This window comes from Hyaena hyaena, unplaced genomic scaffold (genome assembly GCF_003009895.1).
Source record: "Hyaena hyaena isolate Hyena2069 unplaced genomic scaffold, ASM300989v1 scaffold_135, whole genome shotgun sequence".
Classification (NCBI taxonomy): Eukaryota; Metazoa; Chordata; class Mammalia; order Carnivora; family Hyaenidae; genus Hyaena; species Hyaena hyaena.
This window is the reverse complement of record NW_024080767.1, coordinates 56,520-63,391: the sequence shown is the minus strand read 5'-3', so window position 1 is coordinate 63,391 and position 6,872 is coordinate 56,520.

Sequence of the window (6,872 nt, the reverse complement as noted above, 5' to 3'; positions counted from 1 at the left end):
GCAGTAAACCTGTGGGTACGGCATCTCACTCGGTAAGGGCTAACGAAGGGCAGTAGCCTGAGCCTGCTGCCTCTTACCTGGAGCAGGAGGAATTTCTGGACTTAGGCTTCCGTCGAGCGCCTGCGATGGGTTGCTTCTTGAACCCCCGCAAGTACGTTGATATTATCTGGGTTGGAAGTGGTGAGACGAGGTCTCCATTTTCTTCCTAGAGCCTGCTTATTCCATTAATTAACTCATTTCCCAACCATTTCCTCAACTCTTGCTGCGGCACAGCCCATCCAGGCTTCCTCCTAAGGAAGCCGCTGATTTCTGCCTTTAAGCATCTTACCCCCGCCCGCCCGGGGCGCCCTCTCCCCCCAGGTGTAAACCCTCAGGCCCTCAGGTCCAGCCTTCTCAGAACTTTACACCACTGTTGACTAAAAGTCTGTATATTCCCAGCCTAGGACATTTATTTAGCCTTAGACAGTTTAGTAATGTTAAATTTTATTATCATGTGGCAATGATGGAGCCACCATCACACCTAAGTTGAGGACCTAGACCTTAGTTTATTAATACCCTGGGCACATTCCTAAGAAACAAGTCGTTAGGGTAAAAGAAGAATAAGCTGTAGAGGTTCCTGAGGATGAACTGAGATATTGAGATAATGCCTTTAGTTCAAAGCTTCTCAACTCTGGCTATATACCATCTGAATTATTACTTCTGGGTGCAACCCGAGCAAAAAGAATTTTTAGAAACTGAGTAATTTCAATGTGCAACCAGGGTTGAGAGCCACTGCTTTAACCCTGAGCGCAGGTGAGTGGGGTCTGGGATGGCCAGAAGCACTGGTCCAGGCACTTCCAGCTGGAAGCAGCCTCACCCTCCATCCGAGTGTGCTGCACAAATTGTTTTTTAACATTTTCTATGTGCCCCATGCTGTGAAAATAGTCAGGAAGCACTACTCTATAGTAAGAAACATGTCTGACAACTTTGTGTAAGATAATTGGAAGTAAGGCGAAACAAGCCAAAAAGGCCAAGGAGGAAACATACAATAGTCTCCAGATAAGGTAAAGAAAGCCTAGGCTAGATTAGTGACAGGGAATGTAGGAGTAGACAGTTGTGACAGTCACAGAAAGAATGAAGGGCTATGGTGGTTACCTAGATCAAAGTTTTTGGCAGGCTGTGGCTCTTTTAATTATCATACAGGCTGATTGCACTAACATATCTTAGCTGATTCCCAGAAGAGAGTCGCCAGAACTTCTTTACCCTTTCTAGGACCTTCAAGACCATGAACAGGCTGGGATTATTGTGACTGGCCCAGGCTCAGGCACTAGCAAATTCAACTGCAACCATAAAGTCAGAAGAGCTTCTTGGTGTGCCTGGCTGGCTCAGTCAGTGGAGCATGCAGCTTTTGATTTTGGGGTTGTGAGGTCAAGCCCCACTTTGGGTGTAGAGATTGCTCAAAACAATCTTTTAAAAAAAGAAGAGCTTCTGCTTTATGGTGGCCAGAGGGCCTTTCTGACATGGGGCAGCAGCTGCACTCCTGGGGATGATACCTCACTAGAGATTATTCAACAGGAAAAAAAAAAAAAAAGCTCTGTGAATGGCATGAAAATGCTCATTGTGGCATGAGTGAGCAGGGTAGGGTCAGAGAAAAAAGGAGGTACAGAATCTGAAGCAGGCTCCAGGCTCTGTCCTCAGAGGCACAGAGCCCACGGGCCGAACCCACGAATGCAGGGTTCGAACCCATGAACCGTGAGATCGTGACCTGAGCCGAAGTCAGATGCTTAACCGACTGAGCCACCCAGGTGCCCCTTGGGTGGCTTAATCTAATATGTGAAAAGTCTTAGAACAGCACCTGGCATATAATAAGTACTCTATAAGTACTAGTTATTTAAATTGTTATTTATAATGTAACAAAATCTTTAAAAAATTGACCAATCAGCATTGATACTACTGTCCACCCTCTACATCTCAGAAAAAACCTTAGCATATTTGTAAGGGTGTATTTATTATTCATAACTTCAATAAAGCTGTCAGTACATTTGTAGTCTGATTTTTGACAAATGTATATACACTAGCGTAATCACCATCACAATTAAAATGTAGAACATTTCCATCACCGTTTCTTCATGCCCCTTTCCAGTCAGCCTCTCCTGTAGTTCCAGATAACTGTTGGCCTGCTTTCTGCTCCTATAGTTTTGTCTATTGTAGAATTTCATATAAATGGAATCATATAGTATATACTCTTATTTCTGGCTTCTCTCATCTAACATAATCTTGAGATTCATCTATTTGTTGCATGTAACAATAATTGTTCCTTTCTGTTGCTGAGAATTCCATTATGTGCTACCCCACAATTTATTTATTCATTCAGCTTTTTTTTTTTAATGTTTATTTATTTTTGAGAGAGACAGAGTGTGAGCAGGGGAGGGGCAGAGAGAGAGGGAGACACAGAATCTGAAGCAGTCTCCAGGCTCTGAGCTGTCAGCACAGAGCCCAATGTGGGGCTCGAACCCATAAACCCTGAGATCATGACCTGAGCCAAAATCAGACGCTCAACTAACTGAGCCACCCAGGTGCCCCTATTTGTTCATCTTTGATGGGCATTTGGACTGTTTCCAGTTTTTGCTTATGAATAAAGCTGCTATGCAGCTTTGTTAAGAAAAAAAGTCTTTGGTGGACATAGTTTCATTTTCATTGGGTAAATACATAAGAGTAAAATTGTTGGGTCATACAGTAAGTGTGCATTGAATTTACTGTTAACTGTCAAACTGTTTTCAAAAGTGGCTGGACCATCTCACATTTTACCAGCAATGTCTGAGGCTTTCATTTGTTCCACGTCCTGGGAACACTTGGTATTGTCAGTCTGTTAATTTTACCCATCCTCATGGGTATGTAGTGATTCTTATCAATCATAGTTTTTAATTTGCATTTCCCTGGTGACTGATGATAGCACATTTTATTTATTTACTTATTTACTTACTTACTTTAGCACATCACTTTTAAATGGTAGTTCATTCCTGAGGAAGAGAGGAGATGGGTCCAAAGAAATTCCATTTCAAGCTTAGATGTTCAAGAGAATTAAAACTAGTGCCACTGATGAAGAAGAGTGAAACTAGGAGTCAGCAATTATTTGGCATAGGATATTAAATTTGAAGTGATGGGAGGGCATTAAGGGGGAAGTATCTGTATGAGTTGCAGGCTTGGAACTCGGGGAAATCAGGGCCAGATATTAGTAGAGCTGTGAGGCTGAAAGCAGGAGGAGCCCAGAGAATGGGTTGAGAGCCAAGGATCATGTCTTGGGGTTCAGAGTGACTAGTAGTAGTAGCGTCCCCTAGTCCTCATTTCCAAGTAATGGGAAATCCAGACTGACAGGCTCAGTAGGCCTAAAAACATAAAATTTAGCATATGTATGTATGTATGTATGCACTAGAATATTTACCAGTCCATCTGTAAACTCCACTCTTGGATAATTTGATTATTGATATTTTAAATTACAAATTTATCTATAGCCCCCTTTAAAAAGATTTTCCAGTGTCAACTATACTTCAATTTTCCAAATATACAAAAAGTTAGATTTTCCACTTGTTTGTGACAAATTATTTACTTATCATCTTGGCTTGAGAGGCTCCCTTCTATTAATCACCTTAACCAATAAAGCAATGTCTTTCCTTCTGTTGTTGAAGTTGATTCTTTCTTAACGGATTGTGTTCAGATGTTCTAGGCTAATGTGAATGAGCCTTCCTTGCTATAATTTAATTCAGGATTAAATTGACAAAGTCCAAGACAACTGTAACCCCAGGCGATATTTTAAAATAAATCTTACCATCAAGAGGCATTAACTATATGATTCTGAAAGCAAAGTTTCCTTTGCAATTGTATAGCAAAACTATCTTTTGTGTTTTACTCTCCCTCTCTAGAGAGCATGACCATGCCAGAATCTGAAATCTCCAATTTCTTCCACAGGAAGTGGAAAGTAGAATGAGGCCAAGTTTATTCAAGAGGAAGGGCTTAGTTACGGAGAACATCAGGGGATATGTCCAAGAATAGTGTCATCTACTTCTGGATTCAGAGTCTCTAGAAACACCTTTATTTTTTTTATTTTTTATTTATTTTTTTTACAAATAGTTTATTGTCAAATTAGTTTCCACATAACACTCAGTGCTCATCCCCACAGGTGCCCTCCTCCATGCCCATCCCCCCTCCCCCCCACATCCATCAGTCCTCAGAAACACCTTTAGATGACATTGTCCAGAATATTAAATTAGAGAAATCTCAAGAGCAGCCCTTGAGGATGGGGAGCTGGGTACTTCCAGACTGTGAGCTTGCTGGACTGTGAATCCTTGCCTAGTGTGAGACCTTACATCTGCACTGACTGTGGCAAGAGCTTCTGGCGTAGGTACTCTCTGACCTATCATCTTTGAAGGCAGGCTGGTGAAAAGCCTTACCACCACCCTAAATATGGAAAACATGTCAGCCAAAGTACCAACAAACTCTGGCACCAGCAGATTCCCCAGAGAGGTAAGCCCTACAAGCAGAGGGCCTGTGAGAAAGGTGTTTCTCAGAGTGTATCCCTCATCCAGCACAGGAAGGTCCACACTGGTGAGGTGCCCTATCACAATCCCCAGTGTGGCAAGGCCTCTGTGGAAGCTCTAACCTCATTAAACACCAGAGTGAACACCCTGGGGAGAAACCATATATTTATGGGGAAAGTGGCAAGGGCTTTACAATCAGTTCCCTGCTGCCGGTTCACCAAGGAGTACCTACTGCACTGAAACCCAACATCTGTCTCCAGTCCAAGAAGGCTCTGGGGGATGAGTGGAAGCTGATATGCCACCAGAGGTTTCACACAGGTGAGCAGCCCCTCTGCTTCTCCAGCTGTGGTGAAAGCTCTAGTCAGAAGAACTCCCTCACCCAGCACATTCACCTACATGCAGGGGAGAGACCTTACATGGTGTGGGGAGTGTGGGGACAGCTTCAGTCTCTGCAACAAGCTCAACCACCATGTGGCTTGGCACAAGCCCCAGGCACCACCTCAGAGTTTTAGCCCCATCAGCCCTCCCTCCACAGGAACCGAGTGGAAATCTCAGGTCCTTTATGTCCCTATCACAACCTTCTTTTCTTTATCCTGCCCCTTGACCACAGTGATTGATGCTCCTGCCCCATTCAGTATCTAAACTCTGATCCTGCCCATCTTCTGAGAGACTCAGAGACTCAGGCACAGTGCCTGACTCATAGTAGGCACTCAATAAATATTAATTAAATCAAGGAGCTACTTCCAGTTGCTCAAGTTTTTTTTATGCTACGACTTGGATTTTTTTTTACTCTTTTTGTTCTCTCAAGACACACATGGACACATCTAGAAAGTTAACCAAAGTTATCACACCCAATCTATGTCTTTCTGGTTACTTTGCCTGCCATTCAATCATTCCATGCTTATTTTTATAGTGATACCAGAGAAAAGCAACAGAAAACACCACTGTTTACTTGAGCCCAGTGCATTTCACCCATACATTTGTAATAATAAGATTACTGCAAATTGGCAGGATGATCTCATCAACTTTTCAGCAGCATCAGTGATAGTACACAAAGGCCTTCAAGTGTATTGTCAATAATTGGTGTTTTTGATAGCAAAATATGAGTTTAGAAAATATCTTCGATTAATAAGTCACCATTTTAGGATCTCTTTACCAGCTGGCCTAAGGAACATAGTACATAGGATGTGAGACAAAGATCTTATAAGGGAACAGCAACTTCAAACTCTGACCTGTGGTATAACTGCAGTCTGGGCTTGAGTAATACCAGTCATGAAATCAACTGAGCACCAGAGTGCCCGGCTCAGTTAGAAGCCTCAGTGTTCCCAGCGTTAGATAAAGATTTCAGAGAAATCAGGTCACAGTGTATAGATTTATTTTGATGTGTAACCCTGCATTATTATGAAATTCAAGAAGAAAATAAAAGTACAGACTCAACCATTAAAGTTTTAGCAATTTGGATTACATCTTAATGTGTACTTTATTTAACCAAGTTTATTTTAACCCACACTAGACTCAGTTCAATTTTCATCCACAGGGGCACCTGGGTGGCTCAGTCAGTTAAGTATCCAACTCTTGGTTTTGGCTCAGGTCATGATCTCAGGTTTCATGGGTTTGAGCCCCACATCGGGCTCTGCACTGGCAACGTGCAGCCTACTTGGGATTCTCTCTCTCTCCCTCTCTGTGTGACCCTCCCCTGCTCTCTCCTTTTTCAAAATAACTAGATGAACATTTTTAAAAACACATCAGGGACACTTGGGTGGCTCAGTCAGTTAAGCCTCCGATTTTGGCTCAAGTCATGATCTCACAGTCTGTGACTTGAAGCCCCAAGTAGTGCTCTGTGCTGACAGCTCAGAGCCTGGAGCCTGCGTTGGATTCTGTGTCTCCCTCTCTCTTTAACTTTTCCCCCACTCACACCCTGTCTGTCTTCTCTCAAAAATAAATAAACATTAAAAAAAAACTTAAAAAAACAAATCAGTTTAATTCTAAAAAAAGTTTCATCTACAAAGAAGGCAAAAAGTTTCAATAAAACATAGACTATAGTACAGGATAAGAGAAATCACAAATTCACTGGTAAAAGTTTAGAGATAGGATATAGTTTCACAGAAAATGTTTAGGAATTAATGAAGACTTACAATTCCATCTTTTTGTTATTTTATGCACCTGAAAAGTCTAAGGGTACAGATCTTTCTCAATTCTGGTACATCTTGATCCAGGGGTTCAAATAATATTGACAAGGCTCGATTTATCCCTGTCTTTCAGGTCTGCTCTGAAAAATGACTTCAGTATTGGCTTCAATCTAAGGTTCCAGCCTGAGGCTCCAGTAACTCCAAGTCCAGATAAAATATTATTATGTCT